The 26,738-nt window shown below is 37.0% G+C and overlaps 1 long non-coding RNA gene across 2 annotated transcripts; it reads left to right on the top strand.

The window, feature by feature from the left end:
• The first annotated feature begins 1,349 nt into the window (after nucleotides 1-1,349).
• Nucleotides 1,350-24,843, top strand: LOC311437853. Of its 2 annotated transcripts, XR_014693754.1 has the most exons (7): nucleotides 1,350-1,388; nucleotides 1,567-1,652; nucleotides 4,122-4,248; nucleotides 7,214-8,103; nucleotides 8,282-8,373; nucleotides 22,384-22,452; nucleotides 24,533-24,843. It is a non-coding gene; the product is annotated as an uncharacterized lncRNA (long non-coding RNA). The 2 variants fall into 2 exon arrangements; XR_014693755.1 differs by lacking the exons at nucleotides 7,214-8,103; nucleotides 8,282-8,373; nucleotides 22,384-22,452; nucleotides 24,533-24,843 and adding an exon at nucleotides 5,488-6,095.
• Nucleotides 24,844-26,738: the final 1,895 nt, after the last annotated feature.

Here is a 26,738-nt window from a genome sequence, read left to right as displayed (position 1 = left end):
CCTTATCCCCACCTAAACAGGGTAGCCCCGTCTAAGCCTCATTCCTTTAAATAACTTTGCTCCCCTTTCTTTAAAGCGCAGGAAACCAGACCTGGCGATAGCAGAAGATAACGTGGCCAGTAGATCACAGTGCCAGGGCAAGATCATTACCACCATTATGTGTTTGATTGCTGTATCAGCATGGGTTTAAATGACTTCATCAGCAAGACTGCCACCACTCCCCTTGGCAGGTCATTACACATTCTGATCGACCTAAAGGACATAATTTCCCCTGTGTCTCTAATTTCTTTTTTTATTTCTTAAGTCTCATTATGAGCAGATAGGTTGATAATTCAACAGAGAATAACAGAATTAAGCACCTAGTATAACTCTTAACTGTGATCTATGCACTGCTGAAAGGTACCAGCGTACTATGTAAGACAAGTACAGTCCATCCATCCTGCAAAGTGCTCGCACCCGCCATTATCACTGGGAAAAATCTACCCAGCTTTTAGTTAAAGAGTAATGGCACGTGTTGATGTCTTGCAATTTGATGGGATTTCCGTTCATTAGCAGTAATAAAAGAACCACTTTTTATTCATAAAATTATTCTAAGTGACAGAAAAAAGAAAAAAAAAAAAACTTCTCAAAAAAGCATATACACAGCTGCTTTTTCCTTGTGCAGTTGGGATCACCCATCTCAGCACATTAATATTGTATTAGAGGATGTAGATCGCTTTTTCATTCTTAATTGGTACTTAAAATTTTCTCTCTAGTGAAAATACTGATTGATTTGGTGTTTAAATGAACTTGTTCATCGCAACTGCAAATATCCTGAATACTAAGTAGTTTAAAATAACTTATCATAATAAAAAGATTGATTGACCGTACCTAGAAAAAAAGTGCTATTAAAAATAAAATTTTAAATTCATAGCTATTTTGTAGTATCCCTGAATAAATAACATTAGGAAGGAAACCCGGAATACATTCACCCTAATTGTGCTGCATTTTTCTGTATCACCAGCTTTGAGGGGTCAAAAATTATGATACCAACAGAGAAAATGATCAGACTATTAATGACAGTATGTCACAATATGTTTTTGCTTTTTCATTCCTGAGTCATTTCAGATTACATATTTTCAGGATTTTCTCTGCAACCACAAGAACTAGTTGGTTTTCTTTTTAAATGGGAAAAAGTGCAACCAATTCTGACCTCATTGCATGACCTAGGCTAACAGACAAACAAGTTTGCATTTCTATTTTATTTTCACATTGCTCAGCTGACAGCACTTGCTCATCAGCCCTTACGAACGCAGGTGGGTGCTCCCAGCTTTCTAAGTGAGCACTAAGTGCTCACTTTCTAACTTTCTAACTAAGCATGGTCTACAGTTGCCAGTACCTTTGAAAGCGTAGGTTATATGTCAGCACTTCATTTTTATCTTCATTTTGCAGAAATTAATTTGTCCTTAATATGGTTCATTGCTTTGCGGTGTATGTTTTTTTTGTTGTTGTTGTTTGTTGTTTTGTTTTGTTTGTTTTGTTTTCATTTCCTATTCTGCTCAACTCTGTTGTTGATTGTTTCCTCAGGAGCGGTCACAACTCAGGAGAAGAAGGTTTTGGCAAGTCAATTAACATTGCTGTAGAGCAGAGCCCAGGAGAGGAATGGACATATGGTATGTGATGATGTGCAATTTGCTATTTTTTAATTTCTTAGTAAATAGAGTGAGCTAGAGGACATTCTTGGTCACATTAAGATGAAAGACCAACTATAGAGCTTTACTAATCTGGCCTCACTTAAAATTCATAGATGTTTTACATGTCAAGTAACCTAACCTCTTGAAAATATACAGGAATGAGATTTAAAAACCAGGATTCTTTTGCTATACCAAATATTTGCTTTCATTATACATTCATTAGACTAGGAGAAGTGCTGGAGGGCAGAATTTGGGCTGTTTAATGTTTATTAAAAAACCTTTTGTTAGACATGAAAAAGTCCTAAAAGGTCATCAAATTCATAGCATTGCACCACTACAGTCTGACCCACGTTTATTTCCTCATATGCATCTAATCAATTTTTATAGCTGCTCTAGAGTAGTCAATTAACAGTTCTATTAATAGTAATGAATGCATAGCTCCAGTAGGAAGGAAATATCTGCCAGGATTTCCTTGTTGAACATTTTTCACTGAGAGAAAGAAGTGCATTCAAAAAGAAGTGCACTCACAAACACCACCTTTAGGGGGCACTGGCACAGGTCTGCGTCTGGCTTTGTGAGCTTGCCTTTCTGAACATTCCTGGCCATGAGTAACAGAGGTCTCCCAAGGCTCCTTCTTGCCATGAGGGGACAAAATGAGGCACATAGCCAGTTAGCAATCCCCCCTATCACCTAGACAGAGAAAATGGGATAAACTGTAGGAGCAGCCAACCTCTGAACATTTCAGTTACCTTTAAAACCAGAATCCAGGACACCTCCCGTGTGCAGGTTTGGCTCAGAGCAGTCCAAGGACCTCCCTCCTTTTAACAAGATGCAACAAAAAGGTTTCTGCAGCTCTCTTAATGGGGACAGCCAGTGAATGCCAGGTACAGTAGAGAGCAAGCAGGGCTTACGCACTGTAGCTGTACTACTACAGGTACCTGTAGCGATGAAGTATGGAACCTTTCTTTTCCATATCTCCATGGACATAGACTCCCCCTAACATGTATTAAATTAATTCCATGCAGTGCCTGTTTAATCCATACAGGCAGTGTTGTGTCAATACATTCTTCCAATGAAGCCATTTTAACCAGCTAGCCGATCTCACCACTTACATATGCACTCTCTTCTTCATCATTCTAACAAAGATGAAGAAAGAAAAAGGAGAAAGGAAAAAAAAAAAAAAACAAACAAACAAACAAAAAAAAACACTACCAGTTTTTGACCTTTCTGGGTTTACTATGCTCTCCTTCTTATGAAATTGCTCCCTCTCCGGAGCTGGCAAGGAAAGGCACCCACTGATCAGCAAGCTGCACCAGAACAGCAAGACAGGATATAACAATGGTTCTGGCAGCTGGAATGAGAAATGAATCTGTCTGTCTCTAGCTGGCCCATTCAAAACCAGGTTAACAGTACCTGAAATTCATCACTATCTAATGTCTTTGTGAGATGAGACTGATGTCAGTTTAATTTAATAGGCCAGGCTGAAAAATGCGACAGCTCAATAATTGATTCATGAGTGGATTAGACATTGCTGCCTCAGGGGTGGCAACATCCACCGAAGGGTGGGGACGATGGCTGGGGCAGTAACAGCATTATCTGTCTCACTCAGTCCAGCCCATGCCCACATCACTTCGGTCAGCAAGCACAGTGGGCAGACAGGCCTGTGGCTGAACACCTCTTGGAAATAAAAGCCAAGCCTTCATCCCTTCGTTAACTGGTAGGAGTGTAAGCTGGGGAAACTGGTGCTGTAGATATCTGTGCTGTATACCCTGCTGGGAATAAACCAAGGACTATGAAGTACAGAGCTGTCAACCAGGTGCTTTCTGCAAGCTCTGAAATTCACTAAATAAATAAAGGGAGAAAAGGGAGATGAGAGTCCTTTTAGCTCTTTCGAAGATGTTCTTACTGACTTTCCTCATTCCAGACTGGTGCAGTCTTCTTTCCATATCAGATACCAGTAACAGTTACCCTTGGGCTACTGTTTCTCCCTCCAACTCTTGAAGCCTTCAGTTCCCTTTTCTTTCATAGTATGTAGTGATGCACTTTTTTTTTTTTTCCCCAAAATGTTTCCTAGTTAATGCTAAGAAGCCTCCAGCAACTCCATAGTGTATTCTTCAACAGTCACACTTCAATTGTGACTGCCCTGTCCATGTATCTTTATAGATAATTAGCAAACTGGTTGCTTATGGGAAGAAAATAACTGTTGTTTCAATCACCATCTTTTATTTGCACGCTCTGAATTGGATAATATTTGTGCAATGCTTTTCACCCAAATTACGAACACAGACATAAGCTATGCTGCATGATTTCACAATATCAACATGAAATATACATTCACTTTTAGAACATTTGATTAAACCTCACTTCTACACTAAGTTTACCAGAATGCAATATACTTATTCAGATATGCTTTGCATCACTTATGGTGTTTCTTAATACATTTAACAGGGGCAGAAAAACACATTCCACTAGTGGAAACTCCACACTGGACATAGAAAAGTAAACTATGCTGCATGTTGCAGAGCTCTCAGCAATACAGGAGTTACCACGACAAACTTCCACCTTTGGAAAGCAGGTATTTCCGAGGGGAAAAGGGCAGAAGCTTCAGGACTTAGTATTAGTTATTTCTAAAAGGTAACTTCTAAGGCCACAGTTGGATCAAATGGGACAAGCATGGGAAGAGGGTGCCACCTTGAAATCCTTTCCACTAGAGCCATATTTCTTATACTAAGAAGAATCTGAACCTAATACAAGTAGATAAGAGACAGAGAGAAGAAACCAAAGAAATTCATGATCTTATTCTGCTCTTTATTAAAGTAAGAGAACAAAGGCAATCGAAGTTGGAGACTCCTGAATCATACAGGTCCCATGTATTCAAGATAACCCAAGTGTAAAAATGATGCATAACCATTATAAAAAAAAACAAACAACTATTCTTTTAAATATGCCTGGGCATTATCTCAGCTGCTTTCTCCCTGGAAAGAAAGCTTGGGTTAGACTCAAATATGGATTAAGCTTTAATATCCAGACAACATATAAGCCACAGCCATTCATTGACCCCTCTGAATCTAATGAACCAGAGCATAGCACAGACAGACTACTAAACACAGATGCTAAATATAGAGGCCCAGAATCCATACTGAAAACAACATAGGAAGAGCACGTAGGAGTAGCTGCAAAAACTAGTTTTCTCCACGAGGCAGGAGTTAAACGGTGTTGTCCTTTTAATTTCCATCAAAGTACTACAGACAATTAGGACATACCTCCATGCCCACAAATGAAGAGCTGCTGCATCTAGATGTTTTTTTTGCTGCTGTAATTGAGCCGAAGCATTTTAGAGCCGTTGCTGGCCACTACAACTGTGATTTTATTGTCTTCAGCACTGATATTAACACCAGTGCCTTAGGCTCAGTCCAGCTCAGGTTGCAACAAGTGCTGTATAAACCTTTAGAAAATGTCTGTTCCTGCTCCCCAGAGCTCCCAGTATTAAGGCTAGCTAGGCAACACCATCGGTTTTTACAGCTTTTAGGCTCTGTTGACTATTGCTCCTTTTAAATTTGCTGGCTAATGTTTGGTCCCCTTAATTATTATTATTAATATTTATTTATTTTTTAAATGAAGAATCAAGACTTTTGGAGCATTTCTTTCCAGGAACATGTTCAGTTCTTTTTGCCAAACGCACTGCTGAAAGAAAACCAGCCTGTACCCTAAAAAGGGCAAAAGCAAACCCAGCAGCTCTGTGCCTGAAATGAATGCAGAAATTCACTAAGTGGTGACGCAACCAAGAGACTGACACTGTCCTCTCTTTGAACAGCTATGGACAGATCCTCACCCCACATAATCTGTCATCATTTCACTGGAGTCCTTGGTGTAAACTGCCAGCACAGCCAAGTCAGGATCTGCCTCAAGATTAAAATATAAAACTGAACACAAATCAGATAAAGGCATTTTTGTACCTGTAATGGTGAATAAAAGTATTCATGCTTGATGATACTCTGTCAGGAGGAGTAAGAGATTAGCCTGCAGTCTTAGGTGAAACCCACTCATCTTTTGAGCAAAGTAACGATCCAGTAATGGTTGGTGGCTACAGATCTCCATTTTTAATAGTGCCACATAGAAAGTGCAAAGTTTAAGGGTGCTTCTTCCTTCATGGGTACACATATACCACTTAGCGCTGCTCAGGACAAAGAGAATCAAACACTCGGGGAGACTCTTAACTGTGAGCCCCCTTTTTTCTCACAGCAACTGAGTACTCTGTTCACGTGTAGCACAATTTCTATTACATGCCCAGAGGTTTACTTGGGCAACAAGGACTTCATTTGGTGCAGCTGATGCCACGCATCACCACTTTCTCTCATATGAATTTATACATTGAAATTAATTCCAGTAAGATGTTTGCTGGCAATGACAAAACATTGTCAGACAAGAAGAAAACCAAAAAAAGAAAGTAAAAATGAAAAACTGACAACATTTTTTATATAATTATTTTTACAAAGCCAAAGAAGTAAATTATGGTCAGTAAAATCATGCATCCATTCTGTAAAGGAAACATTTCCTACTGTCTTGGCCCCGTTTCAATGGCCCCATCTTGTGTCCCAGTTATTTTTAAAGCAGGCTTTACATAGTAAATAAGGATGGAGGTGGGGAAGGGATGGAAAAAAAAAAAAACAGGAGTCAGTCTCCTCTTAGGAAAATAAGACTTAATTAAAAAGTCTGCCATTGCTCTGCACTTAATTAGGGCTAACACAGCTGTTAATAAGTTTCTGATTGATAGTAAACCTGATGTCTGCACAGAAAACTACTTACTTGGTTCAAACATGCAGATACTTTCATACAGAAAAAAAGATTCTGTTTTGTAATTGTGCATAATGTTAATATTTGAAACATCCTTAAGGGTGATTGTACCTATTAAAATTTCATATGTGAAATGAGAAATAAATGAATTGGTGTTGCATTTTTAAAGGATCAGATTACTGTTGATTAAAGCTTTGTCTACACTTGAAATTTCCCAGTAGAACAGCTCTACTGGTGGTTGTAATAATAGCAGGACAAGCAGAGATAGGCTGCCAGCAACTACCACCATTTAAATTACAATGTCACACAGACCTGATGGGTAATGGGTTATACAAGACTGTGCTTATAATGTGGCTGTTACAGTTAATACCACCAACATAGTCACTGCTCCTGAGCATGCAACAGAAAAAAAAAAAAAATGAAGCCAATATAGATGCAGTCAGAAAGTTTGTGTTCATCAGTAAAACTGAGACACATTGGAGTATTTATCCACAACATGGAACCTGAATGCTACCACAAATTCTCACTCTACCAAAGACGTTAAATATCAAGCTGTAAGCGAAGGGGAAGACAAGGTGGAAGGACAGAGCAAGAGAGGGAAAGATGAGTAAAATGATTTGGAAGTAGAGGACGAAAGCATTTGAGGATGGTAAACTTCACAGAAATGGGAGGGAAGAGAAATGGGCTTCTAGAGGAAAAGGAGAAATATGAAATTCCCATGCAATCTACTTTTCATTTTTCAATAGCACTCCTCCATGTAGCAAATACAGTGAAGAGACTAAAGTAAGCTCTGAGGGTTGAAAGAGAAACACAGAGAAAAGCCACATCAAAAGAAGAAACAAGAAAGAGATTTGTGGAAGAAGAAAAGAAATCTTCTGACAAATGAAAAAAATCAACAGAGAAAATGTAGGTATTGAAAAGGAGTGAGAAAAGGCATAAAGAGAAAAGAGGATAAGGAAGAAAAAGGAAAAACGCATGGAGCTTATTGTAAGACCTCTGTTTTGTTTAACAAGAGGTTTAACGCCAGAAGTCACTGATATAATGAAAGTTTCTTCTCCAGTCTTTGGGAAGATGATCTTCCACTCTTCTGCAACTCCAACACAAGCTCGACCGCTCAGTCCCTCCCAGCCCCTCACCGAAGCCCAACCGAAGAAGTGCAACACAAACAGCCTGATGACTGCCTTCTGGATACACACAGCCCATGGCCTGCTCCTCGCCCCCTTCTTTCCCTGAAACAACTCAGTGCTGGGCAGGGGGCAGGCTACCAGCTGCAGATCTGACGGACTGCTGCCTCTTTCATGTGAGCCCCATGACGCCCCTCTGTACATGATCAAAATACATTGGTACCTTGGGACAACACTGGACATGAATGGGATAACACAGGACATACATCTGTCTGTGGCAAAAAAAAAAGCGAGAGGAGTTGTGGAAATGGAAATGTACCTAGGCAAAAAAGAACAAGTGAAACAAATCCAGGAGTGCAGAGGAAAGTAGAATGAAGTCAGAACTGGTAAGATCAAAGTCAAATCTGTCGAGAAGCCAGCCACAAAAGGTGCACGTTAGCCAAAATATCTTAAGATTGACAGAGCTGGGAAATGATTCAATACCTCGGGATAGAAGAATGAACCCATGACAGGTAAATAGCTCACACTTTAAAGGTAAATTATACTTACTGTGTTCTGTTAGTGCTGTAGAAATGACAAAACCCTTTGATGTGAAGTAGTACGTTTTCAAGCTTCCTTGGTTCAAAGGAGCAGTGGTGGTAGAAAATGTCAGCACATCTGCTGGGTTTCTGAAAATTTTATCTGTTTCAGAAAAAAGTGCATCTGAAAACAGAATATCAGCACCCTCAACACTGTGCCCCATCAAGGAAAGAAGTTCACCACTATGCAGCTACTGTGATCAGGTAGGACTGCCCCGAGGTTGCTAATGATGCAGCCACTGTTTTAATAGAGGGAGTCGAGGCGTGCCCTTCAAGTGACTCTTACTAAATGAAAAGAACGAGCAGTGTCAGTTAATAGCCAAGGAGACAGTTAGTTAGGCCACAATCTGACCTAACATTTTGGTGTCAAGAGAACCAGAAAGCAGTCTGGACTTTGTAAAAGATTTGAGCCACATCAAATAAAAACAGTGCGACTATTAGAACTCTTACGTGAAGTAGACTTCACTGCTGTTTGAGTGCATAACAAAAAGAGAAAAAAAGGACAAGTTCCTACTTAAAGTGAAATTCTTACTAAATTCTGTAAAAAAAAAAAAAAAAAAAAAAAAAAAAAAGAAAGAACAGAAATCTGTGACTTTCTTCCATTCGCTGCATTTTGCAGAACATGCCTTTTGTGTCCAACTACTCAACAGACTCAATCTCATCTGAAAAAACAAAACTAAAACATGAATACTCCCCAAAAGGTGCCTCATTATACACACACACATATTCTTTAGTGAGTATGAGGGTGATATATGAACTTTTTAATATTTTAAGATGACAAAAAGTTTTTACTTACTTTACTGTAAATAAGGTCTCTCCAAGTATTCAGGTACCTACAAGGAAGCATGCTGGCCCTGTAACAGCATTGTTTGGCACCTAATAAATAAAATCGAGGCTGTTAACAACTGTAAGAGGAACTTCACAATTAATGTAGAGAACAGAAGAGATGATGTCTCCTCAGACTGATGTTCACAGCAGAATTACTTGAATGAGCCAAAACACAGAATTTAAGGAAATGTTTTTAACCAATAAAGAGCGTGTGTATTTTACTCACATAAGGTACCACAGTGCCAGTCTACTGGTGAGACCTGTTTTTAGAGAATGGTTTCATCTGTGGAACAGTAAATCACTTTGCAATTTACACAAACGTATAATAAACTTAAGCTTAATGGTAGCTCATCCCCTTGAAAATGAAGATTAATTAACTTGTAAAGGCCATTACTCTAACACCTGTTTTATTTAAAGAATTTAATCAAAACACCAGAAGTTCAGCAGTGAGAACCATAGCAATTCTGTTGTACTTAAAAGTACATTTTGTATTTGTCAAGCTTAAAATAAGTTCTGCTTAAAAATAAGCAATTGACAGTAACCTAAAATAGCAGTTACAAATTCCATAGACTGAAGCACTTGTGTTATAATGCCTCAAGCAAATTTATAAGCAATTTCCTAGAATATTCTCACAGTGCAAAGCCCACAGTTATCTGGAATCCCTATTACAGATTCCAGCATCATTTTTCCCCCTAAACGTTTGTGACAAAAGTAAAGAAAGTAAAGGCAAGTAAAACACAGCAAAATGGATTTGTGAAAGCAAACTGCCTACCTGGCATGGTGCCTGCTAGTACAGAACAAATAAATTACATACATTTTTAGGCAATTCTATAATTTGTTCTCTGACAAAAATACTATCAGTGGATGTCCTCTTACAGGTTAGGAGTTCACACTGCTGTTAGATTTTTTCCAGTGTTAAAGGAAAGCTAAAGCTTTCTGATTAAAGGGTTCAGGAGAGTAAAGAGACAAACACTTCAGGATATATTTGTCCATCTTTATATAGTCTACTCATTTTGGCACATGTAATAGTTGTTTACACTTAAGTTGTTCAGAGTTGATGGATGTCCTATGATTTCTTTTTGGTTCTAAGTGAGACAGCATACTCCAGGATGTTTTTATTTCCCAGTTCCCGGGCTGAACATGCTGAGGACTTGTTCAGTTCTCCCTTTTTTTCTTGGCACTCATGCTTTGAATTTGATACTGGAGATACAGACCTTCCTGCAGGAGGCTATAATTTAAAACAAACAAAAAACAAACAAACAAACAAACAAAAAACACAGTAAAGACTACATCTTTATAAACACACTCAAAAGGTGGAAACAATGCAGATATGAACAAAGTGACACAACAATTAGAAAATACTGTTCTACTGTAACTCTACTGTACTATAATTCATAAAAAGTGTAAACATAAGAACATACAGTAACAGAGGAGCTGCATTATAATAGATAATTTTTAATTTCTCCTGTGGTACATAAAGACAAGTTTCTTGCCTTTAAATTTTAAATCCAGTATTTCAAAGAGCTTTCTTGCTTTAATAACCATAGATGAGTATTTTCCTGATTCTAATCGTCACTAACTAGGCTTCTAAATCAATTGCAGTTACCAACTCAACCCAATATTCAAATACAATTTTAAACAGCATCTTCATTTCTCGCAAACAGGATGCTTTGTGATTTCTTTCTTTGGTCTGCTTCATGGTCAAAATTCAGGTAACCTATCAATAGTCTTCATTGGACAAGGTCTCATTTTCTGGTATAAGATTTCTCTCTTCAGAAAACAAAAAGATAGTGAAACAACTGAATATTCCTTGGTACAGTTCTTCAATTGATAAGAATCCATGATTTTAGTAATGATGTAATGATAATAACAATGGCTTATACCTAATGAAGAATTAAAATTTTTCTTCAGTAAAAAAGAAGACAACCATTTCTTTACTTTCAAACATATTCTGTAATTGATCCTGCTAACACAGATAATACTTGGCACTAGGAGATGAAATTTTGTCACATTTTTAAAGCCTAAAGTCATGCTCCTAAATCTCTAGGTAGAAGCCCAAGTAGCTAAACCACACTCATCTCAAAGAGAAATACTGGGTCCTCAGTATTGTGTTTCCTACCTGAATGCAGAATAGCGTTTTACTAGGAAAATATGAAGCAACCAGTCCTTAATTACACATTTCTTTATCCCTTAAGTTAAACAGTCTCCCAGTAAAATGTTAGCAAGGGCAATTGAGAAGGTACTCACCACTCTGGTGTCTGGAGGGTCATATTATTCTTTCTGAGTGTTCCATTTGGTAAAGCAGGTGTGCCACTTTTTTCCTTGCTGGTCTGTGAAAGAAGACTGAAGGGGCTGAAGTAATGAACTGATATGCTTTGGGGGCTTTAAATGGCCCTAGAGACCTTGCATCAGTGAATTAATTCTGAACATTGCTCTATTTGGGGGAAAAGAACAGTACAGGTAAGTGTCAACATCTGTATGTTTATCACCAGCAAAAATCTTAGAGACTTAAGCTCCTGGAAATGTGCTAAGCACACCTTCACCCTTAGGTGGAATCAAGTTTCTCTTCCCTTGCAAAACACAGAGAAACAGACTTCAGAAAAGAAAAAACAGAGATTGTAAGGTAAAACATTTAGGGAAAATAATCCAAAGCAGGCCTACACGATGCTTAACTCAAAATTGGCAGTTGCAGTCAGAAAACAGGAGAGAGATCTTGGATGCTTCACAGAGGGCTCTCCAGCATCACCAGCTGGACAACAAGTGGTAGCCAGAAAGCCACAATATATTTGATATTGATGAAACAACAAGACAATACATACCCTTCTCCTAATACATAACACCTTGGTGTCTCCGTATCTTTAGCGCTGTATGCAGTTCTGGTCTCCACATCCCAAGAAGGACATAGTGGATTTAGAAAAGTTACAGAGAATGGCAATTAAAATAATCAATTGGGAAAGCATCCATATGTGAGAAGAGATAAAATAGTCTGGGGCTTCATTTTGGAGAGAAGTTGACTGAGAAGGGATATGACCAAAATTTTACTTAATGATGACTGTGAACTGTTCACCACATCCTTTACCTCTAGAAATAGTGTCCATCTCATGAATTGAGTAGGTCAGTTTAAAATGGGGAAAAAATTATTGCTTTACTCTCAAAAAGTACTTTTCTGGATCTGGCAGCCATGGGCAGCTGTAGAGGCAGATGGTATCAGCATATTCAAAAAGGAATCAGACGTTCATTGACTACAGGTCCGCAATGAATACTAAAAGGATTAGGTTTGGGTTTACCTTCAAACAACCCAAAGGACAATTCTGGATGCCAGTACACTTCCATAGGAAAAAACAGCCAGGCTCATATATTCTGCCTAAATACCATTTCCTGTTGTCACTGCTAGACAAAAAGTACTGAGGTAGGTGAACTGACCCTGTAAGGCTTTTCTTAAGTTCTTGTTTTTTGTCTATTTTGCTATGGCTTCCTGTTTACTTGATTTAGAAGGAAATGAGCCTCTTGAGGAGAGCATGTCTTACGCATGTCTGCTAGGAACTGTGAACAACTGACAGCTTAGTAGCTGGAGCAATTATGTCCATACAGAAGTGCTACACTTTGGGTATGGAAAGACTTTTTTTTTTTCCCCCAGTATCCTATTTTAAAATCTTTGTGAAAAGTCCTGACTTTTATCTTGCATGGGAAAGGAAGAGGAAAAGGGAAATAGAAGCCAGTTCCCATAAGTGACTGCCTTAAAACACAGGCACCATCACAAGTAGTTTGTACGTACATAGGCCATACAGTGGAATCCAAAATGCAGCATTTGGCCTCTATCTGTGGAAGGAGCAGTAGGGTTTCCTGAGCAATAGTGACAAGTGAAAGAAAAGATATGAAATGGTAAGAAATGGGAAAAAAAAAGTCCTTCCTGAGAAAGGAACTGCCTGCAGGCATCATGCTCAGTAAGATGAAGAAACGGACATCTCCTGCAGCTCATACTCCATGTCCAGGCTAGCATAAAAAAGAGCAGTAGCTTTAGCACCACCACCTCTACCTCCTCAGAGCCCATCTCTGAGAAAAAGCAATTTTCAATGTTTTATGTAAATCCTACCATATTACACCCCAGAAATGCTGCCTGACCTAGCTCTTCAGAAAGGCCTAGGCCAAAGAAGGTAACCCTACTGAGACCAGACATTTCTGGTCATGCTCAGCAGGCAAAAGCTTGATGCCTATGAAGCTTGAAAGTAAGGATGGTAGCTTCAGTATCTCCAGTTTAGGGTGACATGAAACAGAATTTCTAGAACTTTGATTTTGGCATATAAAGTGTATTTAAATCTTTTTTTTTTTTTTTTTTTTTTTAAATATAGACCCCTCACTTTCAATTCACACAAGCATATTCAGCTGTAATAAATATGCATTAATGCTCCATATCAAAGCTCATTCTTCACCAAGTAGATTCTTTGAAAGCAGAATCCACCCAATGTAACAATCATGCCTTTAGACTGCAGCACAGCAAGCTACCTTGTGACTGATAAATCTGAGAGCCTTAGAGGTCACAGCTAACGTAGAGTTCTTAGTATTTGCATTATGGTTTTTCCTTGCTTCAGCTAAGGATCAAGAGATGCATTATGAAAGAAAACTCAGTATCTTAGGCAATGATCTGAAGAAATCAAATGACTATTCTAAATGTTAAACTTCTGACTTCAGTATTAATTGGGGGATTATGTTTGTTGTTTATGAAAAATTCCTTCCCTTCTTCTTCTTCCTGTAGTTAGCATCCCACGCTGGCTACTTACACTACTTAGAGAAAATATGTACAAAAATTTGGCTGCCTTACAAAAGATTACTCCTCCTTGCCCCTAAATAATGCTGTCTTAAGATCCTACCTTTTTTTCTGCCACATTCCTGCACAACTGCACATGCTCTACCTGAAGAGAACAAACAGGAGATGTTACGTGTTACGGAACTAGTATCTGGTCAAAATGGGTTCTCATTGGGCCAGTACTTACATGACAGCTGTGCAGCAGACAGTTCACGTTATATCCTAGTATTTATTTCTATCTTGCACTACATTGGAATGTTTCACCAGACATCACTTTCTCCTTGCATTAGGTAATACTCAACACTTCCTTATTTACTCTCAATTCTACTTAATATTTACTTTGTTGTATGTTTTTAAAATAAGGAATAATGTCTCACCTGCTTCACTGGTGAGGAGAATTTTTTGCCCCGATTCCCTCTTTCAACTTCTGCACCAAGTTCTATGTCACTGTTTGGCACTGGTAGAGCTTTCTTGTGCTTCACTGGTTTCATCCTGTTGACATGCAGTAGTAGGAATATTTGATTCGTCTTCTATACTGCATCCCTCACCAATGTCCAGATTGTTGCTTCATTCCTTTATCAGCTCCAAGACATTACATCGTCTCTGGACAAAATGTGTTTCACCCTAGACATAACAGCATATTTTATTGAAGTTTGACTTCTACTCATCCACAAATTACTCCTAAAAACTTAACACCAGTGTAATGGCCCTATTTGTTCTAAGTCCTGCACTTCAATATGCAAATGCAAATAAATAAATAAGATAATAAACGTTTTTCAAATGCTGAACATCTCTTTTACAAGCACTACTAATATCTCCTTACTCCAGACTGGTGGGAAGTAGAACTTTTCCCCACAACTTCAACTATGGATCCCAGAGATTTGCAGAGGAGTTTTAGCCCCTAAAATCTTCCAAAGCCTTTTAACAAGGACAGTGACAACAAAACCCCAAAGCTAGAACACAGCTCAGGATTTCCCACCACTTCTGTTTCTCCCTATTTGTATATCTCCATATCTTTTTTTATTTTTTTTTTAATAGAACAGAATAGAGTAGTTCAATTGGAAGAGAATTATGGAGTGTCCTATCACTATCACATATTAAAAAAAAAAAAAAAAAAACAGCTCTGGTGCCCTCCTCTGGATGCTTTCAAGGACCTTAATACCCTTTTTATATTGTGGAGCCTTACCATAGAAGGACATCAAATTACTAAATTCTCTTTCAGAGAAAATGAAGGCATCCAGACAACACTCCTATTTTACTTAGCCTAATCTGAAATGGGTAGTGAAATGATCTGCAGGTCTGGAAGAAACTATTTTGGTTGCGCTGCTCAGGTTTCTGTTCTCTCAGCTCACACTAGATGTTCCACAATAATTTTAGACTCCTTGAGCCTTTCAGTAAAGCTGGCAATTACTTATCTGAAAGTTAGAGAGAAAGGCAAGTGCATAGTATATGCAAAGTTTCTATGCAACTCAGAGAATTCGAGTTGACCCTTTAATTATTTTTAAGAGAGAATAAATTGTATTAAAATACCAATCTCCTGAAGATCTTAGAGCACCTCACTAACAGTAGGGATATATTTTCTAATATTAATGATATATAGATACCAGACTGTTTGTTATCTGCACTGTACAGACTGGTAAATTGCAGCACAGAAAACAAAGACTTTTTCTGAGGTCACACAGTAGATCCAAAAGAGGAAGGAGGTCACAGACAAGAAATTTGCTCACAGCTCTTTCCCCCATCTTATTAGACTAGTAATTCTTACTTCAAACTCCTGTTTGTCGTCTTTTACATGATGACTGGTGTTTATAAAGTATGTTCTTTGTTTGAAATAGATGGCTATGAACATCTACGTACCAAATGACCAAGGAAGAAATGCTCATATCCATTAGAAAGGTTTCAGTTTTTAAAAAACACCTCGTCTTTTGCAGATGCAAATTTACATCTGCAATTATGATCTGTGGGCATAACTGAGGACACATTTTTAACTACCTCTTTTGCAAAGACAATTACATAGCTATGTAGGTGCAGTGAATTGCACCCACAAAATCAGAGTCTGAGCTTATGCCTTTTTGAAAGATCTAGGCCTTACAGAACACAAGATAATTGTACACCACATAGAGGAGAAGAGGGAGTTTATTTCCTGGCAGTTTTTAAGAAAATGGAACCATTTAAGTTAATTATCTGTGTTGCCTCATTTGAGCACTTATTGGGTTTAATTCTCCAGCACCTGGTGCCAACTGTGGATAAAAGGAGTGACAGCCTATATTGTTTCAGTTTCTTTTGTTTCCATTTTAGCTTTTTTCTGCTCAATTCTTAGGAAGCAAACTTTAGCAGAATGCAAGACAAAAATGCAGAGATGTCCAACTATTTATGGAATGGAACATAGAATAATGCATTTTCTCCATGAACACATCTAATACGCTTAGGAATACACAAAGTTTTTGCCTTATGAGCACCTTTATTCTGTTCTTCTCAGTAGTACTTATACCAATTTGAAAACACTAAGGAGAAGGCCAGGCTGAAGCGATCAAGTTAAAGAACAGTTCAGAGAATTAGTTTGGAGTATTTTAGATGCTATATTAGAGGGCAAAACCTGAGAGCAGACAACAGAATTGTCAAGTTCTTGATTCATTTTCAGACATTAAGAATCCAAGAAGCATAACAGTGAAACAATTAAACCATTGTAAAGGTAAACAGAAGAGCCTTCAAATAAGGTGCAGCACACAGTAAATGGAAAAACGAGATGCTTAAAAATACTAGAAAAGCTTCTGATGTGAATCATGGGGAAAGTGGGCAGAGGCAAAGCAAAACCTTGATGCATACAGAAAAAAGGTCTTAGAGTTGAAAAACAAAAATACAACTACAGACAAGGCAAAACAGATCAACTATCTTGCCTGCCTCCCATTTTTTCTACACAGGAAAAAAAAAAATAGACACAATACTTTTAATTTAGCTCAGAGAAATCTTGAGCACACATCAATTGTAAAATGAGATTCTGATGCACAGAAATGGAAAATCTAAGCACAAGGTAACTAAGATGAAATACATTGACAAGGACAGCCATAAACCAACAAGTAAGTACAAATTATATAAACAAAAGGGGACTTGTATTAGAAGAATATCATGGAGTGAATCAGGCAACTGCTATTTATATAATTGAGATATGACAGCAGAACATATTATTTTGCTGGTAACAAAAATATTGAAGTGATCTCAAATTCCCTACTTTGTGCAGTTAAGGTGCATGTGCAAGATTAAATCCACTTGTGTTCTAAATATTTTAGTCCTTATCATTCTTTTCAAATACCTGCTCTACTAAAGTGCCGAAACCACTGCAGTAAAACGATCCTCTCATATGTCATCCAACCTGTACGTCATCACTTCAGTCAAGGGGAGGAAAAGCAATGCTGTGCTCTAACACCACTCAAGCCTTTGCTTCTAGGCAAGTTTATACCGTGTATCAAGCCCAGAGCCCCAGCATCGTCCACAAGTTGTCTCACCACTAGGCTGCCACACAAAAGGGTCACATCTCTGCCAGTCTCTGAAAGCAACCCACGATTTTCACTGCATTCTGTCAGGAAACTCATCCATTCTGTCTGCAGGCAGAGGAGTCTAAACGCTGGCCTTCTAAATCCTAATTTGCCTTGGCTGCAGCTCAGCTCCAAACTGCCCAGCACTGCTATGGCAGAGAGGTCAAAGTGCACAAAAATATCCAACTCCACAGAGCTGAGAAAATTTAAAATGGGAAAGCAAGAGGCCTTCTTGTTGCTGAAAGGGCTCTAAGCAGATTTCTTTTCAGAATCATTAGGCATCCTTAGGCATTTCAGTCCTTCATTGGATGACATTTTTCAGGTCATCCTGTAACTTTGGAAACATGCTTAAGTAACTTGCACAACGGGAATGCACACATACGCTTGCTGCTGAACTGGGACTCTAAGTCAGGCACCAAAGGATCTGAGCTTTACACATTTCATTTGTTTGTAAAAGTCAATCTGTCCCCAAAAGAAACGAGAAATCTCATGCACAGCATGAGTAGATTTTATATTTAGGATCTTGTTTTAACCCTTCATTCAAGCAGACTCATGTATCTTTCACTAAAAATCAGAGCAATAAGACAGAATTCTAAGCCAGAGCTAACCTTCAACATGCTCAAAAGCTCTTCCTTGAGAAAAAAAAAAAATCAGCAAAGAGGGAAAAAGAAAAAAAAAAAAAAATCATTACCTGAACAGAAACACCATTTCCTGTTAAATCAGCCCTAAGAAAATACTAAAGTCTTCTACTGGGAAGCAAAGAAAAGGAGTTAGAGTATTCTTATAGTTAAAATAGATCATGGTCCATGCAATACACGGTATTATTCAGCACATATATATATATCTATGAGTATATATTATATATACATATAGTATATAATATATAATATATATACTATATTATTAGGCAGAAAAAAAATGGAATAATTCTAAAAATCTAGCTTAATGAAATAATTGGAAAGTCCAGTTTCAAACCAAAATATGTGCATCCATAATAGTATTTATTGAAAAATAAGATTTAATTTTGGTTTTGATTTACTTTGTATTTCATGAATATTACACTTAATATATAAGTAATATACTCCTGCAGACTGCAGAAACAACACCTGGTAGAAACATGATCCTTGCCTTTCTCAAAAGCTTAATAATAGTCTGCTATTGGGACAGCATTTTTGCTTTTACTTTTTAGCAGGTTTAAAAAGTTAAATATGTCTGGTAAAGTTTTAACTGCTACAAAGCTCAGAATAATCAAAACTAGTAACAGAATTTCATTAATTAGCATTACTGGTAAATAATTAATCATCAACCCTTTGCATAGCCCCCGGCCAAAACTATATATGGTCTCAAACTGACAACACGTAAACCTCTAGAGGTAACCACTGACTTGAATTGAGCTTGAGGCCGTTTGTTTGGCTGTAAGTACACGGTAATTTTCAAATGGAAAATTTTATTGTTTAAGTATTGTTCTTGAATATAAAATTGCCGCACCTATGTTTGAGATGACAGCTTTAGTCATACAGAATGACTCGTGACTTCATAAATTTTTGGTACAGATGGTAGGGATTTACTGGTGGGAGACTCTGGTGACAAATGCATTTACTCCGGTGCAGAAGCTCATGTGTCACTTGGCACCAAGGGGTTAATTTTTTTACACGCAGAATTCTCTACATGATAATGCACTTTCATGTTCCCCATCTGGCTATTGTAAAATCACAAAGGCTGTGAAGGCACGAGCATGAAGTAGAAACTGGTGTCCTGATTTTCAATGGTAGCAAGAATCTGCAGCTCCCACTGAAGGAAGATGGAAGCCACAGGTGCTCAGGAGTTCTGAAAACCAGGCCATAGTAAGACATCTTAACGAGCACTCGTTAAAGAATTCTGCATAGTGTCAACGACCACTTTAAGTCCCTTCTTCTTCTTTGTATACCACTATAAACATCTAAATTTTGTATTAGAAATAGAAAAATATTTAATTACCACTTAGAACACTGCAATATGTAATACATATGAAAACCATAAGCAGTATAGGAAAAGGCAGATAAGACAAGTGGGGGCTTCAATGACACAAGCAGATGGAAGATACAACACAGCAACGGAGACTCTCCCTCACAGTCTGCCTACTGAAGCTGTGGAATTCCTAGCCACAAGTAAATTTTTAGGAGTTTAAAAATATTTGGACAAATCAATGGGGAAAAAAAAAAAAAAAAAAAAAAATCAACTGAGCTTTATTACCACACTCTCCTTTGATTCAGAAAACCCTGAGCTCCAAGGGACTGAAGACTGGTATAATCTTCCAATACTGAAAGATTTTCCTGTACCCTCTTCTCTGTGCATCTATCCTCAGTCATTGATGGTGATGTGAGATGGGCTAGAAAGACCTTTGATTTTACCCTGTTCAACCATTCTGATGTTTTTAGCTCCTTACACAACACAGACCATTTATGTAAATGAGACAAAAACATTAATAAAAATAAATAAACAAATTAATTGGAAATGTCAGAACTGAACAGAGACAGTGTTAAGTTTCAGAAAGTCAGCAAAACTGCACCAGGACACTATGCAGCCACGGGCACTGCACATGCACAGTACCAAGCAAGTTCACGGAGCAAGTTCAACCAAGTACCATCTGCAAACAGATCAGCTGCACAGTGTGTGTACAGAGCAGGTTCAAAACATCTCGTGTTGGAACTACTTCTCACAGGCAAATAGATGGCTCAGCAGCCCTAGACTTAAAATGGCACTGGAAGTCAGCTAACACTAATGTATAGATATTCAAGAGGGCTAAATCCTTCCTTGTAGTTTTATTGTAACAGAAGAGACTGGCTAGTCGCATACATGAAAAGATCAAAGCAGAAAGGAGATTGCTGTCTTCAAGGTAATCAGTGTTATGTACACATTCCCTCCATTTTAATTTAAACCACAAAACAGTGCGACCGTTCCATCAGACAGCTGTCAATTCAATATTCTCCCAGCAGCGTGTTCTGCAGCCCAGCCAGCTAGCTGGGAGCTCACAGACTCCCCCTCCAGCCCTCCAGTTCATTTACCTTCAGAAGGGCCATGTTTCCCTGTAGCTCAATCTTACGTCTTTAAATTAAAACCAAAACACAACAAACAAAAAACTCCACGTTTATTATAGTAACAGAAGTGTTGTGAGAATTAATTAAACCTAACCTAAATCCATATGTCCATATCATGTTGAAATATATGGAAAGTCAGGTGAAGTTGGTTTGGGTAAGGAACATCATGTAAAAGACTTTTTGTAGCTAGTGGGCTTATCAGAAGCACAAGGAATACAAATAAAACATGGTGATGGATTTGTGGGCTTTGGATATGGCCTCTACAAGTGTTCTGTTGCTTGGTGTTGTATTATTTTGTCCCCAAAAAGACTAGTGAGCCTCAACTGAGTTTATAACTATCACAGGAACTGAACAAACAGCCACAAGAAAAAAACATACCTCTTTCAATTTAAGCATTTAAATCCCAATCAGCTATCTTTTCAGAAAGAAAAAAAAAAAAAAAAAAAAGATTTGGATCAACCACTAGTTGCTGACTCAGTATAAAAATTAATGTATACATTTTCTTTGCTTATATTCTTATTTTATTCCATTTTACTCTTATTTTACATAGTATAGCCATACTTATTTTATATAGTCATTCTTATTTTATATAGTTTAGTCATACAGTATGTTGCTTATGCCCCTGAAGTCAAATTTACTCTTCTTCAAAAAGTGGTAACATCTTCAAAACCTTACCGTCTAAGAAGTATGTTCACTTCTTAGTCTAAGATCAGGGTTGGGGTGGAAACAGGGGCAACAGGGAGGGTCTTTTCTTCACCGGATGGCAGTAAATTGAAGTAAGTGTAATTCAGACAAAAATACAGAAGTACATAATAACCTTTTAGTACTAAAAAAAAATAGTAGGCTAAAACAAAATTTTTAATTAGTTGCTTTATGTTATGATATCAAGCTGTCTCCTTTAGCTTCATAGTGTGAATGTTTATTTGGCTTATTCTAAACCAAGGTGTCAGTAGGAATAGGATAATAAAAAAGTGCATGTATCTACATGCACTACAGAAAAATTTAACTTAAAAATTTTAATTTTAAAATTTAAAATTTAACTACAGAAAAATTTAACATATACCCTTAAGTGTACATAGGTTCATTAAAACATATCTTGACTGCATTCTTGCCCTGTATTTTTTTCTTGCTATTTTGAGTAACATACTTAAATAAATAAATATATAAATAAATAAATATATTTTATTTAAGTAACATATATTAAATATATTTATTTACGTAACATACTTAAATAAATGGGGCATCAGAATGTTTGTATATTCAGGTTACTCCTGTATCATCTCCTTCCTTTATGCCAGTTATAATTTTAACAATTGATACGATAACAATTAAAAAAGGTAATATGTATGAAACTAAAACAAATGCATTCCTAAAAAAGCTTATATTAATAACAAATTTGGTGTTTAAACTTGCTTTGTATTTGGTTTCTGAGACTGTTACTGTTACCAACAGAAGTATTAACCAGAAATATCAACTACAAATGTTTATTGGAAAATATACTTTGAAAGTAAATATTGATCTGCTCTACTAATCACATCACAAATGAAAAACTGTATCATGTAATCTGTTTTCAATCAAAACTAATAAAGACATAAAATTTAATAGACATTTAATATCACATTCGTGCACACCTGATACACAAGAAATACACAGCAAATACTTTCAATAGATTAATACACCTATTTGTAGCTATTTAAATCAAAGTAGCAGCTAACTTCACCAAATAAATTATTTGCATTGAATTATGCTTTTAGATCTACTCTCAAAACACAGAGGTAGCTTTGTCACATCCTACTGAAGGATGCCTGTCTATTTATACCAAAGAAAACTATCCTGGAGTTTATTTTCTAAGGCTTTAATTTTAAGGTAAGGCTTAAGTTTAAAAGCACAGTGCATTTTCCCCAAAACTTATAATCTCAAAATATCTCTTAAAAAAAATGTTGTTTTCTTTTATCCTCCAATTCTCCTTCAGGACTTAAATCCACATGAAACTCAATTTAAAGAAAACTGGAAGAATGCATTCACTTCAGGACATGGTACTGTAAGTATTGGTTGGTGACAATTCCCATTACCTTGTTATTCACAGATAGAACTACATTCTCCCCAAAATAAAGCAGTGACAAACAACAGATAACTCAGCTAAAGAAATCAAGTTAAGCAGGTGAAATGTATCACATGGAACCTTGAAAATATGTGAAGAATTCTTCCATGCCTTTAAAAAGGAGCAAAGAGTAACACATCTTTGTAATAGGTTTCTTACTGCTGCAGTGCAGGAAGTAATTTATTAGGCACCCTGGACTTCTTTAGTTGCACAAAGGTTTTTGAGAACTCTTGCAGGGGCCAGAGTCTCTGAGCACACTCAGAAGAGTAAGCAAGAAATCCAATAGCACAGATTGTACAGGAAAAAGAAGCCCCTGTCCGTTTCCTATTAGGGAGCAGCATGTGGCCCATAGTCTCAAAGTATGACAGGCAGCAGGACTCTAGCTCGTCCACTCTATCAATGTGCTAATATACTTCTGTATTTTAATGGATTTTCTTTTTTGTCCGTTACTATTGTATATGTTTCTGTTAGTATATGTTAAAATAGAAATGAAATGGAAAGTATAAAGTAGACCTCAATTTAAATTACATATAAAAATCCATCACACTGACATTGCCCCATTATGCAGAGGCAACCCTGTGCATTAACATTCATGAAAACAGAGTTCATGAGTCACCTCGGGGCTTATGCTCCCCATATAGGTAGAGACTGAGCCCGCTGTGGCAATAATACCCTTGGTACCAAGATGGAGCATGCCATCTGCGCTGCAAAAAGGGTTCTGGCAGCTAGCAAATTACCAGGGAGGCATTAGCTGTAGCCCAGAAGGGTCAAAGTTGTGATGGTAGCAATAATGGCTGTAAAAGCATCTTTAAGCCCATCTGAGGAGCACCAGAAGCACAAGCTAGTGTTTAGGGTAGAAAAAAAGTAAATTGCAAAAACAGAATTAAAATCGGAATATGATCTTATGGCTTTTGTATTACTATTTTCAAATTAAGCAATAAAAAGGAGTGTGAATTATTCCATTAATTCATATGCAGTATTTTCATTCTCATGTAGACAACACAACAAGGGGAGAATTAATGTTACTTTGTTCTGACAATACTGTGATTATGAAATGCTAATTTTTAAAAATATTTATATTGCTAATTAAGAAAGAAGGTCTGAAGTTCTGAGCTCAAGCTGCAATCAGCACAGTTCACTGCTCTGAATTTTACAAGTTTTGAGCTGTGAATTGTGCTGATTGCAGGCACTGCTCTGGATTCTTATTAGCCAGTCAAACCATCCAATTTGTTGCCCAATTTATAATATATTATATTGTATTATGGTGATGCAAACATTAATACCATGAAGTACAACAACCACTGTGATGCAAACATTAATACCATGAAGTACAACAATAAAACTCGTTCTGTATCAGCATAAAAAGTACACACCGATTTTAGAAATAAAAAAATAACAAAGGCAATAGAACCGTGAACACTTTGTCATGCTGACACAAGAAGAAAACTGAGCTAATTGTATAGAAAAGAAACCGAGGAAGCAAAATAAAGTGGGGAAAAAAAAAAATCACATAAAACCCAGAAAAGAGAAGGCTATGAAACCGTATGCCTATGTCTGCATACTCCTGTACAGTCTGAAGTTAGAAAAGAACTTGGCCATATACAACAAAAGTAAGAGAATCACAGGACAGAAAATAATAACAACAAATGAAATTGCAAGAGTTAATGTTCTAAAACATTTACATTAAAGCATCATCTGGAGGCAACTGACAGAAAAAAAAAAAAAAAATCATGCAAATACACTACGAAATAAAAAAGTCCTGGCTCACAGTGTGAGATTTTAGTTGCATAATTCTAAATTTTAACTGCATCATAGGAACAGTTGCTTATGTACTTTGATACAATTTATCGTTAATTACTGGGCTACCTTTTGTGGTTAGCTAGTACGGGCAGGGTAAGATTTTTCAGAAAGGAATTATTATTCTGTAACTACGACAAACATTACAAATTTTGAAAGACTTCAATAAAAAATTGTGTGTACCCCTACAAATGTAAAATTTCATTTCTTCCTCTAATAACAGCAGACTGACAAACATTCAGAGGACCCAAATAGCCTGTACAAGGAGACCTGGCAGCCCTTGAGCATCTTGGTTACAGTTATCACAGGCAGATGTGGAGAAGAAAAGCCCTTCCCCTGATTGCATGGTTTGTGCAATCCACTTGAGGATTTGACCAATAATCTGTAAATCAATAACTTATTTCTCACATACACCTCCAGCCAGCATATGAAAAAGACAAGCGTAGACTCTCAGCTAGTTCTAGTTACACTGTCATATTCTGTAATATTATGTTATTTCAGGATTATAAATTGTTTCATAAATAAAAGACTCAAATTTTAACACTGAGCTGTAGGTTTTACTTTCTTTTGCATAGAAATTTGTAATGTTTACATACAAGCAATTAGAGAATTTGGTCTTTTACTAGGCTTTGGCACAAAGGTTTACTTTTTATTTCAAAGCAAAATTGTAAGTGCTTGTATTATAAATGGCTCTGTACATTTTATATGACTTTAAAATCTCTTTACAGCATGTACATAATGACACCTGTGCTCTAAACGTCACACTGTTGACTTTAGTCCTGGGCACTGATAACTTCAAGGGCTGCCAACCAAGCAGAAAAAATAATATTAATAATACAAAAAAAAACTTTTAAATGCTTAAACACAAAGAATGAAGAATGTGCTGATGTGGTATAATTTATTCCCATATGTAAAGAGGAACCAACAGCAGATGTTTAAATGAATAATGTACAGACCTTAACAATTCATGCTGATGTGTCCTCACTTTTATCATTTAGCTGTTAAGGAGGTGGTGACATTGTGACATTAGCTGTATGACTAAACTTAGCATTGTTTTTCCCCGCAGTAAGTTATTAAAGGGGCATTCTTAAAATGCTGACTTAAGTACTGCAAGATACCATACAACCTTTTTCTTCTCCCAGAAGTAAGAGTAGAACAAAAGAACACAGGGTTTTTGCAAGACAGAACAGCCTCTGTTTGCACATTGGCTAGAATACATCATAGAATAAACAAAATCAATGCCAAAATACTCTAAAAATATTCAAATGGATCTATATCCTAGATTAAAAGTTCACTAATTATAGTCTGTTCACTAATCACTTAATTTTGTTTCAGCTACTCAAAAAGATGCTGCTTTGGGGCCATATTTTTATCTGTTACGTCATGGGAGATGTGGTCATGAGTTCAAAGCAAGAACGATGGTCTTCAATTCCAGAATCACTGGAGATGATATATTTAGCCCTATGAAGGAAGAGAAAATAAAACCTTCATGCAACAGAAGAGCAGATGGCAGAGACTATTTTATTTGGTGCTATCCCACTTTTGGGTAGACCTGTGCGGTGTCAAGAGTTGGACTTGATGATCCTTAAGGGTCCCTTCCAACTCAGGATATTCTATGATTCTATGATTCTATGATCCCACCACACCAAAAAGCTAGGTTAATTGTCATTTCAGTTTTTCATGATTTAGGTAGATACCAAGCTTTAGGTATCTACTTCTTATATTAAAGAATTAAAAATAGGTTAACTGAATGATTTGATAATACCACAGCTGGTAAAACAAGACTTTAAAAGAAATTTTTACCATTAATACTTCCAAACTGGCCAAAACCTACTTACATTTGGGTCATCTCATTTGCAATTAAGTGTTTTGAAAATATTTTAAACCAACAGTACTTCATATTATTAACATCACAGGAAAATTTACAAGTGTTTAAGTTTATATCCATATATATAGATAACATATCCAAAATAAAATGACCGAACTGGGGAACTGCTATGACTTACTATTAATAAACCAGTCTGGTTAAACCATGTATTTCCACAAGTCTCAATCACAAGGATGGAGCATACAAGAAATACAAACAAGAACAACAGGGAAATAAAGACAGCAGGGCAAAATCAGAAAGTAAAAATGAGGAGCAACTGGCAAGGAATATAGCTAAAAACTGAAACAATCTCTTAACTATATGAGTAGTAGGAAGACAATGAATAAAGGGGCTGCTATTGTATTCAACCCAGAATGCTACTGATAGATGATGCTCAGAAGGCAAATGTATTTAATGTCTTTTAACATCAATCTTGACCAAAATGTCAACTGCAAGCAGGGGATAGCACAATCAATATCAGTGACAAAGGGGCAAGACCTCAGTCTTTTACAGAGAAGCAAAAGGTTACCAAGTACTTTGGTTGGAAATTTTAAAATCAGCT

The sequence above is a fragment of the Aythya ferina genome, assembly GCF_964211825.1.
Source record: "Aythya ferina genome assembly, chromosome: 5".
Lineage (NCBI taxonomy): Eukaryota > Metazoa > Chordata > Aves > Anseriformes > Anatidae > Aythya > Aythya ferina.
Note: the sequence above shows the minus strand (reverse complement) of the source record. Positions and strands in the feature narration are given on the sequence as shown.